The sequence below is a fragment of the Hetaerina americana genome, unplaced genomic scaffold (assembly GCF_022747635.1).
Source record: "Hetaerina americana unplaced genomic scaffold, ioHetAmer1.1.p SCAF_19, whole genome shotgun sequence".
Lineage (NCBI taxonomy): Eukaryota > Metazoa > Arthropoda > Insecta > Odonata > Calopterygidae > Hetaerina > Hetaerina americana.
Genome location: NW_027286752.1, coordinates 8,323,800 through 8,345,976, shown reverse-complemented (window position 1 = coordinate 8,345,976; position 22,177 = coordinate 8,323,800). Strand labels below are relative to the sequence as shown.

Below are 22,177 nucleotides of genomic sequence, written 5' to 3'. Positions count from 1 at the left end.
CCCCCCCCTCCCCAGGCCAACCTGCTTGGCTTATCCATGAAATTATCAGTGATTGCCTGTGTATGGGTCGTCATGATATTGGATTGATTGCCAAATTAGGTCGCGTGCTGCTTAGAGGAGCTAGATTTATAAAACCGTGTTGTTATAATAAACTGAGAAGCGTATCAAAGTTATTAGAGGAGCTAGGTTGGGAATCACTCACGGAGCGAAGGTTCGATTACAGATTTGGACAGTTAATATTTACGATGTCATTTTTCCCACGAGGGATAAAGGATCAGGATAACGTTGTCCGACCGCACTAGGAGGGCGGGCGAAGTATTTTGTGTCAAAGGTAGTCTGGTGTTTAATTACCCATTGTCACACATCTTAGCGGTGGCTTACATGTATCCATTCTTGAATTTAAATTTAACTAAATATTGCCTCTCGCGCTTTTCATAAGAGATTTTCATACCAAATATCGATGAGATTCTCATTCAGAGCCACTTTTCCATGTCAGAGTCCAAAATTTTCATTTGTTCAGGTGTCACGTCCGGAATTGCCCGGCCGGCCAAAGTTTTAACTGTGGCACACAACTCCGCACCCCAATGGGGATTACACAACACTTACCTCCTTGCGGTGCGCGGACCCCTGGCTAAGGACATCTGACAACCTTCGGTGTTATAGCTTTTCAAGTCCATTTTGCACAGGTTTCCGTTTGCTGACCTTATTTGGTGCACATAAATGAGAATTTCCTCCCTGTGGTGCAATGAATATTATCTTCAGTTTTGAAGGAATTCAGTATGGTTCGACTGCATCTATATAAATTTACACACATTTCGGAATTTTTAAACGGAATCTTTATGAAATGTATTGCGTCATGTCTTTATGATATCTATTTTGGAATGTGACTTGAGGTAACGTATATATTAGGCTCATAAATTTTGTGTGGTTATTTATGGCTTTTCCGAAAAGCAGAACATTGGGAAATGTTTGGCGTCTATGCAGGGGCCAGATGATGTTGGAGGGATGTCGCGCTTTAACTTCGTTCATTATATGCATTCGATGCTTTTGTGGGATTAAATTGAAGGCAGTTTTGTGTTAAATCAGTAAATGATGAAGGGAATGGCGTTATTTGAGATTTACAGGGTTCGTCCGGAAAATAAGTGTACTGACTCCTGGGCTGGGCGCGCCGCTCCAGGCGCGCCCAGCACCGCTCTGACGGGCTGCGATTGGAGGGGGGTATGTTGGCAAGCGACGCTGAAAAAGGCAGTCGGCTCTGAGCTGTGGTGTAGTGAGGAGCTCTGTTAACGCGAACCTCCACGCTCGACCCACGTCACGGAACGCGATGCCGAAGCAGCGTTATTCCATCAAATTTGCGGTAAAGCTTGGGAAATCGTCTACCGAAACTGTCGGTATGATTAACCAGGCTTACGGGGAGTCAGCCATGTCCAGAAACATGATCTTTCGGTGGCACAAGATGTTCGTGGAGGGCAGAGAAGAGGTCGACGACGAGTCTTCGAGAGGTTCCCGATGATGCCTTCGCGGGAGGGTTCCAGGAATGGGAACGCCGCTGGAACAAGTGTATCGACTCACAAGGGTCCTATTTTGAGGAATATTAGCTTAAGATATGTAAAAGTGTAATAAATTTTTTTTCCTGAGCTCAGTACACTTATTTTCCGGACGAACCCTGTATTTTCGTCGGCGCCGTCACCTTGTCTCATTGTTTTACTTTCGGCGAAGAAGTGGGGTTTTCAATCGAAAATTGAATGCTCTTTTTCGTATTAGGTGAGTGGGGAATATTTGTCGCCGTGCCCAACACGACTGATTGTGTGCATGTGTGTGTGGGTGTGTTTGCGCGCGTAGGGTTCACCCGTTGAATCGTTTCGAAGAAATGATTTTCGTTCTCGTCTGTGAGTCTGGCAAGGTTTGCCTTTCCCGTGCGTTCGTGTTCTTGTCAAATATATTTTGGCTTCGCCGGCACGTGAAAACAATCCAATTCCACGGATTGGATGCGTCTAATCCACGTGAATATATCAGAGTTACCCAAACATTTTCTCTGATTCTGCGCCATGGGTAACATAATTACGGCATCGATTTCAGTCGCGCTTGCTCAGGGATCCCTGGATATGTTGTTGTGAAAGAATGCTCTCGCATTATTTCACAACTATATGACAGTGCGTTTCACAATGGTATACTTTATTTTGTACTTCCTGCCACTAATCAAACTACTCCTTTATTCTGAATCAGTCTGTTGGGCAAATGGCCCGCATGAAAATCCATAGCTAGATCGCAATTTTGAATCAGAATTTGCAAATCCTGGTGGTTTCCCTTCGTGTAAAAACTGAGAACAAGGCAAGGGTGGCTGATTGGAACTTTTCGGGCAAAATGTTCAGCTAAAAGCGTCTTGGAATAAAGAATAAAAAAGAATAAAGGCTTAGATACTCAAATGCTTGGAGAGTCTGGTGGATACTTTTGCGAAATACTGTGAAGTTATATTTCATTATTATGCCATCCATTACAACTTTAAAAGTTTCCTTTTATCACAGAGAGGTGAAAAAATTACTTAATATTTGTTAAAATTTTAAGTACAATATTAATTCGTAAATATTTTTTTAAAACTGCTCTAACAAGATTTTATTTGTTGTGTTTAAAGGACAAGTGGAAACATTTTTATATGTAGAGAAACCACACAGAGGATGACGACTGGAAATCTCAGTTGTTTGCATAAAATTTAGGATGACATTAATAATTCATGGCATGGAAAGAAAACAAGATTTGACTTGAATGTATGGTCAGGACACAGCTTTTCATTTTGGTTCTTATTTCTTCCAATTTACATATTTTTCCGAGACTGGGTGATTACAAAAAGAGTTGAAAGTTTATTTTTGATAGCTTCCGCCTTGTATTGTGATCTCCCTCCAATCACCCACGGACCAAGTTTCATGTTGGCTTGTCACTTTAACGCTAATTTCAAGATAACTCCACGCCATGATATTTCCAGAGAAGTTTTAAAAGTCATAATTTTCAGAAATACTTAACTGAGAAAGTTGAGAAAGATAATTTTTTCTCATTGTTTTTTTATTTTTGTCGATTCAGACTATAGTAGGTATGAATAAAAGGAAGAATATATGGATTGTAATAATTTTTATGGAAGAACAAAATTCTGAATGAGCCTGTTTCCTTGATCAATGAAACTTTTATGTAGAAACTTATGGAATTTCACAATGAGGAGTTCATATTTCCGTGGATTTTACTAGAAATAAAAAATATAATGTTTTCACCGTCGAGAAACAAATTTTTGGAATGGAATAAATCAAAACTATAAATGTATTCTTCTCAAAGTAATTTTAACTCAGCCGGCAATTATCTGAGCAGCGGCCTGTAAACCCTTGATTCCTGTTCTGCCGAAGCAACATGTTCCAACGTTTTATGATTATAATTTGGTGAAAAACGTTCCGATCCGGCCCATGGTAATGACTTCTACAATCCATCTCTTGGTGGTGAGCTTTTATAATAAACCGATGGCGTAGTTTGGCCCGTTTTATCATCGGATACTCCCGCAATGCCACCGGCAAAACAAAGAGATCTCCTTCTAAAATGGAGGATAGACCAAGACGTTAAGTGTTTTCCGAATACATATGGTCATTCAGCGGTAAATTCAAAGCGATGTCGAATGTAAAGATGAGGGCGATGCGGGTCATGTAAAAATACTTGGGGGTGGATTATTGCCCGCCGTGACCCACTTGTCGAGGCACCGCCGCTGCACTGCGGGAGCACGGAAGACTTTTTAATCCCTCTCTTAGTTCATTGCTCCGAGGGCTATTGCAGATGAATTAAGCCCGAGGAACTGCAGGGGGGGGGGGGTAAAGAAGGAGTAATGTTGTCGACAGTAGCGGCACACCAATCGATCATCGCGGTAAAAAGACCCCCATCTCCCCGCACTTGTTGATGGGCACTTGCGGTCAAATCGCTCTCGCTGCCTTGTTTTACTTAAGTAAAATGAACAGTCATTTACAGGGTGGCCACCCAGTCGGGACAGAGGTGGAAACTGCTCGATTAAAAATTCGGAGAAAATGAATAATTCTTGAATTTTTGTCGAGAAAGTCGGGAATGAACATTTTATATATACGAATCGAGAATATGGTGGCATGTGAATTGGGAATATCCGATGACAACAGTGGAAGTTGGGAGACCTGTGCAAATGTACCACAGTTCAGGCCCCGGTACAAACCGAAAATAAAATGCAGGACGGACGGATACCAGTGACACGTGGGTTGATGAAGTATGAGCCACGTTACAAAATACCAAATCAGTTTTCAACACTCGGTAGGTAAATCGGGACTGGGAATTCAGAAAATGAGTGGCCACCTTACATTAGATATCTCCAGGTGGAGGGAAGGTCGAGGGTAACATTCAAGTGAACCACCGGGACAGAGAAATATGCTGACGGAGAGAGACGGAGAGAAACCATCTCAGGAAACGAAAGGTGAACATTAGCTGTAGTAGGAGACCCGTTTCACAGATGGCAGCGTGGCCGTCGTTGAAACAACTCCCCATGAATGAGCCTTTTGCCCCAAAATTCGTCTGAGGGAAAAGAAGAGCCTTGTAAAATGGCGGCGGATGACTGCCTAGAGGTCAGGGCGTTGGACGTGCGACTTGCCGTTAACACGGTGCAGCCATCTGCGTCGTCGTTCCCCGACTATTTCAAAATCGCGCCTCCGGCATTCCGCATCTCTTTTTTCCCCGGCGTCGCTCGGCTGCAACGCACGCTAAACGTGAATTCGCGTCCCGAGATTTCCGAGAGTGAAAAATAAAAATGGAAGAAGGCTTCAGTCCCCGAGGAGGAGTTGGCGGGAAGGGGGGGGGGGTCGTGAGGGGCTTCCCCTCCCCCAACTGGGTGGGCAGGCAGGCGTGCGAGCCCCCCGAAACGGGCAGGGGTGGGTGGGGAGGCGTGTGTGCGCGCCGTTGTAAGAAGGGTGCAAGATCGGGGGGAGGCGGCATCGGAAGTGGGGGTGGGAAGAACGAGAGAGCGTGGCCCCCTCGTGGCCTAATATGGACGCCCCCTTGCGCCGCCTTATTCTTAGCTCTCGCCATCCTCCCTGTCCCCTCCTCCGCTTCCCTTTTCGCCGTCTCGCGTCTTCCTCACCGAGCCCCCCCTCCCCTCTTCCATCCCGCCGGCTCCCTTCCACATGTCTTCCTCCACCACTTCCCCCCTTCCTTCTCTTCTCCCTTGACCGCTTCCTCGGAGATGCGCAATCCCCCTTCTTCTCTCGCTCTTCGATTCCCAAAAATCGCGCCTCTGCTCGCTACTCGCATCTGATCGCGAGTCGCTACTAGCTCCGAGCTGCACATGCGGTCAGTGTTGAATGTCGCTTTTATGTTCGTTTTTATTTGGTGAAGACTTAAGTATGGATCCGAAACGTGGTCTTTTGGGGAAAAGGATGAGCATAGATTAGACGCTTTTGAGGAGTGAATGTGTAGAAGGATTATATACTCACATACGATTGAGTGAGTTGGGTAAAGGGGAAGACGCGACGAAGTTTTTAATGTGATGGGAGCAGAGAGGAAGTTACTGGGTTAACTCAGAAGAAGGCGAGAAAGTGAGGAGAGGATATATTGAGAAGTAGTGGGATGCTGAAGGCCTCGATAGAAGGGAGAATTTAGCGTGAGTGGTGTTGAGGAAGGAAGAAAATAGGATGTTTGGGCAACATGAAGGTAGATGGAAGGTACAAAGAACTGAAGGAGGAAATGCGACGCAGGCAAAACAAGGAAGTTTAACGTGATTACGTAATACGTGTCAGTTGTTATGCACCGTCCTAAACCATCATAAACAAGCATGTCCGGCTCACATGGTGGAATTTCTCCATATTGGAATCAAGTGAGCAACTTGGTATTCCGCAAATATACACGTGTTTAATATGTCTAGATGATGGGTGACTATTTAATATAAAAAAATAAAGGGTACATGTTGAATTTATTTGTGGGATAATATCTTTTTCATTTGATTTCACAGTTGATATGCAGGTTTTCTTAGATTTATTGATATTTTTTTGCAAAGTTTCTCGAATGGCTTCGCAATAATAATTGCTCTGCACACTTTTTATGATTTTAAGAACCTCTGACATTTTATCATTTGCGCAATTAATCTTTAAATGTATCGTCCCTTATTCGAGTGGGTATTCACTTGTTTTGTCCGATGATGTGAGATCTATTCCAGCATTGTCTGTGGCCCTTTGAAAATTCTCCTTCTCGAATATCCAACTATTAATATTTGCTTACACACATCCTTTTCGTGCGTTCATTAATCACTATATTGTATTATCAGTGTGCATTATTGTTGTATTATTTTCAGACGCAATTTTCAATATTCAAATCCATATTTAATCCTTTTTTGTGAAAGAAAATCTTGAACACTTCACCAATCCCACTTGAAGCACACCCCTGAGATATTGTGAAACATAGTTTTCTTAAGAAGAAGTTTCAGAATAATTTTTAATCCAAATAAATGCGAATAAATTGATGGATAATTTAGGCTCCTCGTTAAATATGGCATTTGAGATACTGATTACATTGAAATTTTACCAAACGCCTAAAGATGAGAGCGAGATCTTTATATTTATTTAGTTCATATTTTCTCGCGCAGTGTTTTCGATTAGTTCTTGTCTCATTTCCTCGCCACATCTCGTTATTTAAATCAAGATCTATTTCGCTTCATTGGTTTTTCTATTGGACCATTATAATCTCCATGGCGAGTTTTCTCCTCGATGGTGAAGAAGATCCGGGCACCTGACACCGGATGCCAGGATCTCCTTCTTTCCTCTTCTCATAAGATGGCATTCTTTCCAGCGGAATTATATTTTCGAGCCTGTTTCATGGATCAATGAGAGTCAGAAGTTTTTATGACTCCGGCTATGAAATAGGAAATATTTTCCTCGGTTGGTTTCATTTAAATTCAATTTCGCCCGAAAATTTAAATGAAATGAAACGTATAGTTCTAAAGAATTAGTGTATTTACTATGCCGTCGACTTTTTATCATTGAAGTCAGCGATCAATTTGATGTTTACCAAGTGACGGTGCAGGTTTCCTCGTTGTAAGCCATCCCTCAGAAATTGAGTCGGTGACTAAATACGGCTGATGCTTTGAAGGAAATTTTGTGGTGGTATCGTTTGGAACTCTTTGCATAATTCTCCAGTCCTCTTTCTGATTTTGTATTCCTCCGTCTTTTCAGTTTGCCGACCGACCGTTGGAGAGACGATGAATCCCTCCTGATTGATTCAACTCGTATCTTTCCATAGTGAGTCTTTTGGTGAGTTATGATTTCGAGGCTCTATTGTGTAATTTGATAACCGTTTCGCTTTAATCGGTAGAATACCAGTAATAATTATCTTTCAAGGACGAATTTTGGGCTATTTTCAATGAGTTAAAGGTGAAAATATTATATTAGGACGTCGTGATAGTCTCTATTGGGCAGATCGTTGGGCCATTGTTTTGTTTTCTGGGTTCAGATTCCCCCTTTACTCTTTGAAGTAGTGAAAAAAGCTAAAAATCGTGTTGCTTATATTTAAATGAACAAGTGGTGCGGATACCAGTTCTTTCTGGGAAACTTAGGCTGTAATGGGAAAAGACCTGACCCCTCCCCCATACTCTGCTGATGCATTTATTTCACACGCGGCAACCACTAGTTCCCTTCCGTCACTGTTGAAACCAGCCTTCGGAAAGTCGATAACATGAACATTATTTGCTAAATGCCGACTGCAGTTCTTTCAGTAATCGCTTTATAATTGCCTAATAATAGAAAGAGTTCTCACGTCTCTTAATTTTTTCCATGTCCCACGGGGTGTTTGTTTAGGCGATTTTTCGATATTTTTATATCTATTACCACCAATAAGTACCTTTCTATTTAGCTTACCACAGAGCTTGCCATTCAATACAAACGTGTATAACTTCTCATTGCACTTAAATTGCTCTCTCATGCCGTATGTGAATAGTGATGCTGCTAAAGATGCTTTAATTTCATCGTACGTTTCCCACCGCGACTATATAGAGTCCGTGTGTGTACTCTTTTTTATTTCAACACCCCTTCTCTCTCTCTCTCTCTCTCTCCTTTCAGGAGTGGATCTCGTCTGATGGTTTTTATCACGCCTCCCGAGCCAATTCCTAGAGTTAGGGTTTTTCTCGTACTCGTGCCTTTAGTATCCAATTTCTCCTATTTGTGCGATAAAGGTGATTTTTCAAATTTTCTCGTTTTGTCCAAATGTGCTATCCTTCTGTGTTTCGTGGGCTTTTATTGTGGCCTAGACGGCCAGAGATAAAGGAGACATTTATCACCTTTCCTTGACGATCCTGACTTTTATACATCTGTCCCCTGCCCCTTTTCTCAGGTCCCGTCTGCGCCATTGTTTCCACTTTTTCGTTTTTTCTTCTTTCCACTCGTGAGATTACCTTCCTTCCATCAACTATCACGCTTTCTCTCTCTCTCTTTCTGATATCTAATCCTTCCAGTTGCTAACTCCATTTTTTTAAACCACCGCTAGTTCATTCCGTGTCTTTCGCCTAGTAATTTTTTTTTAGATTGCCAATCGAATCTTAAACCTTCCGCCTCGACGCTCTTGTAAAACTTGCTTCATAGTGGTCAAAACCATTGGCGTAATCTCTCCGCAGTCAGTTCCCAACCTCAGCGAGAATCAACCGATGTGGTATTTATGTCTGCGCTGCCATCTGTCTCATGTCCTTCGCGGGCCCATCCCAATCTTCCTTCCCTATGTCCCTCTTCCGCGTTATGCTCCATCCGCCATCTGGAATTTTTTCGTGAAAAATCTCCTGTTTCCTCGTAGAATTTCCCGAAAAATAAATGGCCATCCAATCCGAATCCGGAGGCCCTCTCCCAAGAAAGCTATCAATAGACTCCATCCCCCAACCGAACTCGGACTGCCCTACTCAAGAAGAAAGCTTCCCACGAAATATTTCGTCTCTTGCAGTCCTTCATGGAGACACGAGAGCGGTTTCATGGAAGAATTTCCCGATTAATTGTATTGAATTCCCCATAAGCGGTCGGACACTCGCCCTTTTTTCCATCAACGGTTATACTCAGTGGTGGAAATTTTCATTTCAATTCTTTCTCGCAGAGTCGCGGTTGCACTTAATGCTTGGCGTTCCCATAAGCTAATCTTGGCATGGAACTTTTGCCAATGTTCATGTTGTAGTTTATTGACCTCAGTCGGAAGGATGTGATAAGTCAACAGAAATGTTTGTGATCAGCTAGGTACTTTTGTAGATCGAAGGGTTGAGGCGTGAAATACGTGGCGTGAAGAATATTTCCATAAAAATATAACTGTTTTCATCTGAAAGTTATGCGTGTAATATGCATAAATCAATTTATTTCGCTACTATCTTCCCATATATACCGTATGAATGAACTCCTGTGTCATGGATACCTTATTTCTGAGCTGAATCTTGCTTTTGTGTCACTTCCTCAAGCTGGTTTTCAGTGTTTCAGCATGTTCTCTTTGTGGATAAGTCAGTAGATGTGGAGAGACAGCCTACCACTTGAAATGCCTGGAAATGGGGACTTCCCGGACTCATTTAGCTCTTACGATTCCGCTTGGTTTCCGTTATCCACATTTCATTTCAGATGCGGTGAATTGTTGCTCAGTTATTTCTTTCACACAACGCGTTTACTGCATTCCCGCTGTTTCATTTTGGAATGGAAGATTTCCGCGAGGCGGCGAAGGGTTTTGAATAAATGAAAAACTCCCATAGCCGAACAGAGTTTACCTTTCAAAACAAAATACAAATGTGATTATTTGGCTAACGCCACAAGTCAAAGGATAGGGTAAATGGTAAATAAGGAAAGGGATAAGAAAAGTGAAAACGAATACACGTATTTCGGCCACAAAGTAGCCCTCCTCAGGGTACCGAAGGTGTATCGTCACGACAACACAAGTTGAAGAAAGGACGAATAGGGGCATACAATAACCTCATTTGTATTTTGTTTTGAAAGGTAAACTGTTTATGGATATTGGAGTTTTTCATTTATCAAATAATACTAGCCGTAAGAGCTCAATTCTATCAATATGGCGAAGGGTTTAAGTAAAGGCTTCGGAGGGACCAGTCAAAAGATGACCCCGGCTGGATTCGAAGGATGGTTCTCCGACTGGATGTGGAAACATTCATCGGCGGTGCCATCGTGGTTTTGCGTCCCCCTTCCTGTCCGCATTTTGGTCCCCCCTTTCCCTTCCCCTGCCTCTCCACCTCCCCTCCAGAGCCTGGGAAACAATAGACACGGCGCCCTTACGCAACGGCCTAAATGTACATCTGGGTCCGAAGGGGGCGTTCGTATTTTTTCTCTCGTCGAGCACGTCAGAGAGCAGCGAATCGACCTTCTGCTTGCCTTCTAAGGCGATGCGGTCCATTGTTTTCCCTTTCATTTTGGACACACGGCACGGCACACCTATTTCCTTTTCTCGAAATTAAAATTGCGCTTGGGTAGCGATTCACATCGGGCGATAAGGCACGATTGGGACTGCCTCTACCGATGACTCTCAAAGGTTGCGAGCACCAATCTTGGACTTACCAGATTAGTCAACTCTAGGGTTTGTGTCATGGTCGAAGGTAGATTCCGCATTGTACTAAGTCCTGTGGCATGTGGCATTCTCATATTATCAGGGTATTGAGGGGTATAATTCCTTTAAATACACCTTCAGCGGTTCATTCTCAGAACCCTTAAAAATAATACTGGTTGGGCGCTTCCGGGAGTGTCCCGAGGCGCCAGCGGGACTTGAACTTGTAAAATTGTGACCAGTTGCCGCCGAAACTTCTAATCACTTGGGCCGTATGACGCCCAATCGATGAGTATGGGAAGGGAATTATCTTCACCCAATGGCGAAATATTAGGTGGTTGTCTCACCAAAAAAATCCATTAGCCGTCGGCCGACCTCTTTTAGTATTTTTATTAGTAATGCCCTGATCGCCATATTCAGTGAGGCCACGTTCCCGATTTCTCTTTTTTTATCAAGAGCGAATGTGGTGTCTCAGGTTTTATAAATATAAAAAAAGAGCACTTTACGGTAGGTTAATTATGCGAAGTAGTATCACGCTAACCATTCTTAATTGCTTGAGCTTCAAAGAAATTTGGGCAAAAAACAAAGGCATACGCAGATGTGTAATACACGCCGAAGCCCACATTATACTTTTTCATACCCAGATGAATGTTTGAATAGGGTCGCCCAGTGAAAGGCATTTCTACTAACTTACGGTTTTAAGATTCAGATATCTTGTGTGTTATCTGCTGACAATTGGCAGTGACATCGTTTGATTAGGCAGTATCTGCAGCGATCATTGCTTGAAAAAATAAGCTGGTTAATTAATATAGTGTATTAATTACCTTGTCTCCTTCTGCATGTAGTGTAAGTGAACACGTCCGTAACGCGGCATGAACATCCAGTAAATTGTCTCATATGTGGTTTCACCTTAAAAGGACTCGGTTTCCTCAGATGGTTAACCTTAGTAATTAAGTAGGGGTACAATGTATATGTTGTATGACCATGCATTCTTAGTGTTCGCACTGTCAGGTCACAAAGATTCGGAGTAAACTCTCGAGTGAAAAGACCAGATTCTTCCAACCTTACCTGGAAGGCCGATCGACATGAAAGCAGGGTGCATTTCTTCCGGAGATTTCGATCCCTTCACTTAAAACGTGGAATCTGTCGTCATTTAGGAGTCTGCATCCATCTCGTATATTCAAACAGCAGCTTCAAATCATCTTTCAGGCGTGCAGCATATAATGCTGGAATTCCACCCTCGAAGGAAAAATGACAGGTGATTGTAAATGTGAAGATTCCTATTAATTTGTTATTGGGATAGTGCTGCAATAATTATAACATTTGAAAGTATCGAATATGTAACAAAGCGTAATGAAAAATGCATATTTCAACGATCCCGTTTTAAAATATAAAATTACTTGACAAAATAGATATTTTAAAACCAATTTCTGGCCTAAAACTCGTTCTTAGAACGAGTATTATCGGGTTAACCTTCCCTTCGGTAATCCAGTCAATGGTCCGCTTGCGGATAAGAGGGAGCCCTCAGCTATATATTTGTTCAGGTCACGTATGCTACATTATTGTCCATGCCACGTCCATTACAGTTCGTCTGTTAATGTCAGATTAATGCCGTTTAAAACCAACTGAATAGTGATTGATGCTTTCTGAAAAGCAAGGACACTGAGCACCACGTAAATTACGGATCGGTGCACTGCATAAACTGAAGTCACTAAGCAGTGACTTGCATTTTTGCTTCGTTCAGTAAGAAGTGAACGAAACGGTACGGTTTTAGCGAATGGAAATTGAAAGGAATGATCATTCCAAATTGTGTGCAGCTTACATATTCGAACATCTTTACCACTCGCTAACCACGTGCGAATTAATGCGTATCCCTCGCGTGTGGTGAGTGCACGATATATCCTCACAACGCATATGAAACCTCTTTTCCAAATCTTATTCACACGACCGCCCCCTCATGTCCCGATTCCATCCTTCTCCTCCCCCTTCCCCTTTCTCAACTTCTACATCTTCCCGAAAAAGCCTCTTCCCGGAAGATCCTCGACGTATCTCGCTAAGGACGAGGAGCACAGAAAAAGATCCCTCCTCTCTGATGCTTTTCCTTTCCCGACTTTGTCGCCGAGCCCCGCCTCCCGCCCCGCTTCCCCGCCCCGCGACTTAGCTCCGCGTCTCTTGCATTCACCCGGTCACGTACGGCCCGTCGCGCACAGAAGGGCTCGTGCTTCTTTTTAACGTATCCAGACGGGAAGAGGAATCTATATGCATCCATGTACCTTTGGCTGTTGGTTACCTCCCGAGGTCGAGGCGATTATTCTCTAATGCGCTTGGTCGACCCCGATAATACGAGTAGATTTATCTACCGGTGGGCCAGAGGGAATAGGATTTCTCTCTTCTCAAATAGGTTTCCTCACGATTTAGGAATTTTCACGTTTTCATTCTGTTTATCAGTTTTTTATTAACCTTTTTTATGTATGTTATTTATTTTGTATTAATGTATATTATTTTATTTATTAATTAACGCTTTTATCAATACAATGGCATCGTGATTTTGCATAAAATTGTGTTTCACGTGGAGAACAAATATTTCTTATTTCAACTAAAACAAAGAAATGCCATATTGTTTTTTTTGTCTGGTTATATCAGCCATAATTTTTAATAACATAAAAGGAACTTTATAAATATAATTTTGTATAATGCAGATTATGTAACATGTAAGGTGATATTGACAATATTAAATTTAATAGCTTCGGACTTATACTGAATAAATAAATAAATAAAAATTAACAAAATATATGCCCTTTCAACGTGCTACCGGTTGCACCACTCATGTACAGGTGCCTGTATGCATATGTGTGTGTATGGGATCATTTTACTCTAATGTCATAGCGGGAACATTTTTACCATAACAAATTAACCAAAGTTTCCGAGGATTAGATTTTTCTTAAGCTATTGATTCCCATTTTTTACATCCAGATGACATAAACTGCCGTTACTAATGGAGACGTTTTCGTTTGCTCAGCAAAGATCGTAGGGAAGAGAAAAAAATGTATGTCGTTTCACTATCTCAAACAAGTCTCAAGCCGAGGTCTGATAATAATGTTGACACTCATTAATTGATAATAAAAGTTTGCTCGTGTTACACAGGACGGGTGTTTACGATGGTTTTTTCAGTCGGACGGGCGCCTGATGCTGTAAAGCAAAGCTTGTGAAAAAAGTGTGTGGCGAAATTCGCCGCCTAATGAGGTGGGCATCTCTGACTTCCAAGAAGTCTGGTTTACGAGGGATCATATACTGTTTTTTACGGAAGATTAATTTATGAACAAATTTGGAAAAATATTGGAAAGTGGAAAAAATGGGTTTTTCAAGTTTTCAAGGATATAGTGCCGTAGTCAAAGAAGAGACATCGGATAATGTTTATCTGAAAATCATATAAGTATTCGCCGTTGAAATAACGATTGGTAGAAGTGAAGCACCGGAGTATTTTTAACCATATAAATGAACCCGTCTCGAAATAGGTCTCCAATTTTCTTGACAAGGGCCTTTAAAAATAAAAAAGTTGATTTCGCAGCGCGGCGATACTATATGTTACTGGATCAAAATCATTGTTTAAAACGCGATCTCTCATCTTTACGTGTTTCACCGACTAACTGCGATATGTAGCGAATTCGAATCTTTATTCAAATATGTACTCTCTTCTTCAAATCTTATCTGCAATCATTTTGAGATCGTGGAAAGATAGGTATTTCGGGGAATTTATTTGGGGGATTTATTTAAGGAGGATTTATTTAAGGAGGATGATGATTGAGAGGATAATTTAATTTGTTAACTTTCTGTTTCCTTCGCGGTTTTTTGTCGCTTTAGAATGTGCTTCTGTCTTGGCTCTCCGTTGACCAAATTAAAACATAGCGATCTCAGCAAAAATATCTATTATCACTGGATATGGAAAAGCATAATGCCATATTTAGTTATAATGCCGATGAATTCTTGGTTTAAAGAAGTGTTTTATATTATAAATCAAAGAGTCATATCTTTTTCTCGTCTTTGATCGCCGAGTTGGTTCGTGTATTTGACAAGTACATGCATATTAACTTGTCATCTTCGTGGTGGGGGAAAGGTTCTTCCTTGCATTGAAACGCAGTTCGATTTATGGCTGTAGATTTTTTCGAGTTTTTCCAGACACTCTGCTTTTTAAGGAATCGCCTGCAAAACTATTGATTATATTGTCGTAGCATTTGGAGAGTAACGGACGGTTTTATTGGGTACGTGTGTAGCAAAAACATTTTCCTTCTTATGTTCTGAAAGTTATTCATTGTTGAGAGCATTGAAATGCATTCTCGTGTATTTCTCCGAGGAAAAATCTTCCCATTTTCCTAATCCTTCCTCTCGCTCGCAAGCTTGTTCTTATTTTTCTCCTGTGAGTGGAGGGTCCTCTAGGTCATGGGGTTATTGGCGTAGGCGCGATGGCAGCCCATTACTCTTTCGCGGGCTCGTGGAAGTGATGTGGTTGTGTGCGGCTCGCTTTTTCTTCCCTTAAAGCCCATTTCGACACGCGATCGGGTCAGTTCCTTTCCCTAGACGCCCTTTATATCCCGGGAAAAAGCCTCGCACCGTAAATTCCGCTCTAGCGATCCCACCCCTTAATATTGAGGCGCAGTACGGGGTCGAGACCCTTTAACGAGGATCTGAACTCCTGGTTAAGATCTCGGTCAGCGAACTCCCACCCATTTTGAACTCGCACTGCCATTTTGGATCGCTCTTAGGTGTCTCACCTGATGATGCATTAGCCCCTCTTTGACAAAATTTATTGAGAATTGCAATCGGTTTCAATAATCTCTGCAAAAGGGACAGTACATATTCCAATGCACATGCTTCCGAAAGTTGTCGTTATGAAAACTGATAGGAAAATATAAATTTTTACTTTCGTCCATGTTGAGAGGAAATAAAAGTAAGGTATTAAGCAATGGGCATAATAAGACGAAAAGTATTTTAATGACAAGAACAGAGTATTAGAGGTAGTTACTATTCCAGAAGAAAAGCTGATTGATGGCTAAAAAAACTAGACTTGGAATAAAAAAACGCTCATAATGAAAGAATACATTAACGTTAGCAATAAGAAAGATTTGGAAGAGAAGGGAGTTATTATCACGAAAAATTATTCTTGGCATTGGTATTCTACCATTTAGGGTACCTTTTGGATGAACCCATATTATGCCAAGATAGAGCAATATGTTTCTTTGCCTATTCTAACAAAACACAACCTTACATTTGACGCTACAATAATCCACAAATACGAAACTACTGTAAAACTCAATTCAGCATGCTTCCTTCCTCCCTATATTCCATCCAAAATGGCTATCCTTTGTCATTTTGGATGGAATGGAGGAGCTCGCCAAACATTCTCCCCTCTATCAGTGTGTTCAGCATTTCATCCTCAAACAAAATGCTCTGTATCCACATTCTCTGCCTTCTTTGGATTTCTCTCAACAATCATCCTTTACCATCCTTCTCCACACACACTCTACTTCAGCTATCATCTTGCTTCGACAAGCATGTTTCCGCATCATGCGTAACTAAACTTAAGGCCGCAGCTTTCACTAATCTTTCCGTAAAATTCTTGCTCAGCCTCCCCGCCATCAAACCCCTTGTGAAATCATCTTTGCCTAACGCAGAAGTTCTCTTTATGTCACTTCCACTTCGATCATACGGGTCCAATATACGTTCAAGATGTAAACTGTTTCCCTTGCTCTATTTTTTGCCGTTATATCTTAACGTATAAATTTGCTTTCCTCTTTTCGAAAACGTTTTAACATCTGTTACACCCACGTTGGTTCTCACTACATCCCATACAGATAACACTGAATTTCTAGTGTGCTCAGCAATGATTGTAACCCCTTGACTGACTTGCTGAATCTTGATCATCCACACATTTAATTGATTTTTACGATTTTTCTACCGGTTTTCCTCCCTATCTCCAGCTCTTCCCATGCCTCTTTAGCCATTTAGTCCACATCTACTTTGAAAAGTACCGGTGATAATGGGCACATCGGTCTTATCCCGCTTCTGAATACTGCCCATCCGGACTCGCTATCCTCAACTCGCACCTGAGGTGTCTGAGATTGTACAGGTCGCGGATAAGTCTACTATCCCTCCAATCTCATTCTTTTTTCTGCAATACATTCATTCATTGTACCCAATTCACTCTATCTTACGCCTTCTCAAAATCTACGAAACAAGCATATAACTTATATCCTTATGGTATTCTATGTTCCTCTCCAGAAGTGGTTTCATTACGGCTATGGCATCTCGCGTGTCTCTCTCTCCTTCCTGACCCTAACTCACCATTATCTAAGTAATCATTTGGCTTCCTTCCTATCTTCTAATTGATGGATTTAATTACACCCTATCTGCGTGTAAAATCACACTTATTGATCTTTAGTCGTCACATATGGCTGCCTTTCCCTTTTTTGGGAATGGGAACTGACACTGATCGGACGAAATCTTCCGACCGATTTCCTCCCTCATAAATGATGCTAATTAGGCCATAAAAACTCTCTCGCCTACGTTTTCGTAATCCCCTCAAGTAGTTTCGTGGGACTGTTATCTATCCTCTCGGCCTCATTGATTTTAATTCCCTTAATGCCCTTCCTATCTCGCCATCAAGTATGCCAGCACAGTTCTAGGGGTTATCAGATTGCGCAAGTCCTTCCACCACGTCAAGGTTGTAAAATTGTGTGAAAATACGAGATATATAAATTTATCAACAATGAAAAGTTTTTTAAGAATATGGAAAATAAATGCGTATTCGATAAATCCCGCAGGAAAGATTGGAAACACTTTGGGTGTGCGGTGTTCGTATTCTTAGGGAAGCAGTCTACCAACAGCATAGGGAATAATTTAAGAAGTTCAAGAATGGAGGGAGTGTATCTGTTGACGTGGTACTCGAAACAACAATGGAAATGCTAAGTTACCACGAGGGGAGGGTAAATCGGTAAGCTTTGACTAATGAATCCTGGGATTCCTAAAAAGTGAGGCCGTAGGTGACTATTTAACTCCGACTGTGGAGTAGATGTGATTTAATATCACTGAGCAAAATCATTCGTCTCACTTCAGGAAGATCCACGATTTTCAGTTCGGGGTGATGGGTTTGGGAGCAACCAGGGATAGCAGTTTGCCCCAGGAATTAATCATTTGATTGTCATCGCCTCGATTATCAAAAGATTCATCATAATGTGAGGTTAAATTGGAGTGGCCATTGCTCTTCGGGAAATATGTCGGTGCATAGTATATTTCTTCATTTAAGCAGTTTGAAGAATTTTCATCCCGGTGACCTTGTAAAATTTTCGGCGGAATACTGATGGTGATACCCCAATCGCATCCCGCCCTCTCTCTCTCTCTCGCCCTTCTGTTCGGTGCCCTCTTGGGCCTTAATGATGATAAAAACGCGGGTGTCCGAAAGGCTCGAGCGGCAAATTTAGAGGCATTTGCATATAATTGCGGACCCTTTCGCGGCTCTCGGTGCGCTACATCAATCTTCGAATCCCCCAACCCCTTTCCACCCTCTCGTTGCTTAGCCGCCATCATCAACAGCGGTACTTATCTCACGGGGGGTGGGGGGGGGGAGGAGATCGGTGCTGCCCTCTCTGGCCGCAGCGCCCGCAGTTATTCATAAATCCATAATTCCACGATGTTCCTTCCCTGCTTGCCATTCTTAGTCTTCCCCAATGCTTCTTTCTCCCATATACTCTTCAGTCTATTTTTATCTCAAGGAGACTGTCATGTCCCAAGAGGGTGGCTAATATTTTAGCGTGGTTTGCCGCATTTCTGGCTGAAACATACTCTGTTCACCCTGGACATCATCCCGGTAGGTATTTTAAAACGTAATTTCAATTATTTTTCTCCAAATCTTAAACTTTCTTTCATTAACTTTTACGCCAAACAATCACCATTGCGAGATTAAATTGTAAAATTCGATGTTTTTTTAGATTATTGGGGGTCAATTTTTCAATAAAATATAATTAATTAAATAAATATATGTAAGTTAATACTTTTTAAATATTAAGTCACCCTTGCCATATGACATGCGTACAGGTATATTATCACATACTTAAATTTGTACATTCATGGAAGGAGTAAGGATTCATTGAGGTTAATCTTTAGGGAAACTAGTGAATATTGGAATTTTCATTATACGAGATGGTTCTACGTTAAGAACGGTCTTTTCTTCGGGGCCCACGAAATGAGCCCAGTAAAATTTCCAGGGGTACTTATCGCCTTATCTATTTGCGTCCTCCTTCGTCCTACAGGTAGGACGCAGGGCCCAAGGACCCAATTGGGACAGTCTTTTTTTTTAACTGTGGGTGAGATTCATGTCACCATTTTAAGATAGGGCCACTCCGCTGAACTACCGCTATGCAAGCGTCTGCTGTTTTTTGTCTATCGTCATTCGAACCGTATCGTTTAGAAGTACGCAATGGGTATACATCGCAATTATGCCATCCCCGTACACTTTTTTGCAGGTCAAAGAGTAAACTTTCAATTTCTAGATATAAAAATGTGAGTGAAATTCTTAATTCAGTTTTCATCAATTATTTTTTCCAAAATCAAGAGTTTAATGACGATATTTTAAAGAATGATAATGATAGATTGAATTTTATTTTTGAAATCAAAGGTTTTAGGCAAATCGGTGTGAAAAAGGGGTCGGGGATAATTATTTTCTGTCAAACTGCTATCCAAAGACATCACTCAGGCTAGCCGAGATATTTGATTTGCACCCGAATCATTAACATAATACATTCCTAAAAGATAATTTTTCACGTAATTGATGTCGTAATAAACTTTGAACTCATAATCAAATATCTATATATCTTAGCTTGTTAAATGGCAGGTCTAAAAATGTTTCACTTCCTGGGGATCGATTTAGGCCGTCTATTCAGTCCCAAGAAACTGCGGGAGATGCCGCGGCAGTAACTTTTAACGGAGTCATCCACAAATATGAATTTCAGTGCAACAATTTCAAAATGTAAAAATTATTCTAATAATGATTTTTACTCTCTGAAATTGTTGCACGTCTATTCAGTTATTTTGCTCTGATAAAATATTATGTAAATATTTAAATTCTTGTTGAACATATTTGTTGATGCGTTGTAATGCTCGCAAAGTCCGAACAACATGCACAGACGCGCACACGAACCAATACACTCACGCACACGAATGTAGAACGTGGGGAAAATGACCCAAACGGCTCTCTGGACCACGAAGTCTTACCAATAAAATGCCTTTAGGCGAGTTCTTTCACGAATGCAATGCTGCGTTTTTCCCTCGCGTATGGAGATGGTGAATGAGGGGTGTCTCGCAGCCCCCCCTCCCCGCCTGGCTACACTGTCTCTCGGAATAGCGCCGCGGAGCCAGAAGAGCGCTCAGAATAGCGTCGCGGCGCTATGTAGGGTGACGTTCCGTTTCGGCGCTTCACAGCCCAAACCAGCGGGGCCATTCCCTTCCCAATGTAATGCGTCCCCTCACTCCCCCTATCTCCTATGCGCTCCACATCCCCCATCCCCCTCCCTCGCCCTCTCTCTCACACTCACGCACCCATTCTGCCGCTCCCTCCCCTCTCACCCCGCCTCACCCCCATCCATTTCCTTCACTCCTCATCTCGCACCTGCGAGCCAACATCGCCCCAGTGCCATGGCAGGCACCCGACGCCCTCGCCCCCCGACCGCGATTCCCTCGGGATTAACCGCCGCGAGCTCCCGCTTCTTTTCTTTCCTGGCGGTTCCGGGAGCTGGGGGATTAGTGTCCTATTCATCCGGCAGAGCTCAGAACCGAGGGTGGGAATTGGAATGTTTGGGTCTCGGTCGCATCTGACCAGGAGAAAGTGGTTACAAAAATTATGCACCTAATCCAGGGTAACCAGCGTCAGGGAAGACTGCAAAATCCGGGATAATGCGGGGTTATCGCAGTGGTAGGCAAAAAACCAGGGATTTTCGTATCAGTATCTAAATTCTCAACGCCTAAGGACCCCCCCTCCCTCCCGGTGTACATTCTCTCTCATGCTTCTTAGATTGGAGCCGAAAATCTGTTCTTACTTCGAAATCGGGACAATATTCCGAAATTTTAGATTCTCTCTGGCGATTACGCAACAAATCCTTAACCTTCCTGCCAAATTGAAAATGTTTGCATCTTCTGGAATTGTTCAAAATGTACCTGCCATAAGTAAATAAATGAGTGAGCTTTAAGCCAGGCACGGTTTTATTCATATATAATAGATTTGTAATGTTTTTCGACAGGGACAGACTTTATAAATATTATATTCGGTTTCAAATTTTATCTTCGGTTTAGATAGAATTTATAAATATTTTGCTTTTATCAACTTTAATCTTCGGTATAATGGAGAGTAGTCATTTATTATCTAAATATTTGACGTACATATTGATAGAAGGTTCCCCAGTGGTTCCAAATTACCGTTTAGGATATTATCATTAATGATATCATTGTCCTATTTTATGTATTGGTTTTGGTCGGTCATTTACAAATATTCGTCTTTGCGGGCAACATCATTTAGATTTACATTATTTCCTTCGATTCTTTATTGCACCTTATATAAGTATCTACGTATATACATACACTCGAACCTTCTGTCTCCATTCATACCGTTCGAAAAACCGTATTGTTTTCCTTATTCTATCCCAAAAATTCAAAGTTCTCCCTTATAAGAAGGACCCAAAAATGCCACAGCATGTCAAAATGCCCTCTACCTACTTATTCTGCCTTTTTCGAAAATAACTTCCTTTTTTTGGCACCACGTTCGTAACTTCGGCATAAGTTTGTACTAAGCTCTGTACATTTGTCGGTGCACTATTTTTCATGGGGCACCCATTACGTCAGTTCAATAGGAAGCGTCGACCGCAACGCAGCGGCGAGAAATGTCTGTCGGCTTCTTCGGGGGAGACCGCGGGAGGCGAGGGGGACGGGCGCCGGCAGAACTCCCCCATATCCTTCGGGTTAGGTTCCCCGCGCGACGCAAATGCTCTCGACCCCCGTGCACTTGCAGTGGTCTCGCGGGCGTGGAAAGGGGCGACGCTCGGACGGAGGCAGGCGCGCGGCTATTATTCACTTGAGACAATTTGCTCAATTAGGGTTAGGTGAGTGTTTTGGGAGCTGTTGGGGGGGAGAGGAAGGTCACCCCCATCTTCATTAGCCCTTCACATCATCCGAAGATTGGTTGAGCGTGCCCCTGGATTCCTTTCAGGCCGTCGCCATCTCACTTGTCCTCCCGGAGGTGATTCTTTCGTATCTTCATCTGGGGACCTTCCTTTCATATTTTTCCTTCTCTTGCGAATCAATCGAGTCTCGAGCTGTGCCCAAAACAGATCCATCCCCCTCTTATTCCCGAATGCCTTTTCCCTTCCACTCTTATCTTTACTTTCTTGCGTGCATTTGAAATTAGCGGCAGGTTTCGGAGAGTCGAAGCCGAAGCTTGCTCTCGAGATGAAAGACGCCTCGTGAATCATCGTTTCACTGAAAGGTGCGCGCCGTCAAGGAATTGCTCTCCGCGTTCGAGGAAGCATCGTAGCCGACGACGCAGGCGCCGCCGCTAGGAGCGTCTGGGTTACGTCGACCAGAGCGTTCTGATCCCACC

The 22,177-nt window shown here is 42.3% G+C and overlaps 1 long non-coding RNA gene across 1 annotated transcript in view; it reads left to right on the top strand.

Annotated features, from left to right (window-relative positions):
• LOC139687278 (uncharacterized) overlaps positions 1–22,177 on the top strand; it is a 355,024-nt gene that overhangs the window by 307,917 nt on the left and 24,930 nt on the right. Inside the window, exon 5 of the long non-coding RNA XR_011700630.1 lies at positions 7,209–7,286. This is a non-coding gene — a long non-coding RNA (uncharacterized lncRNA). The remainder of the gene's footprint in view (positions 1–7,208; positions 7,287–22,177) is intronic.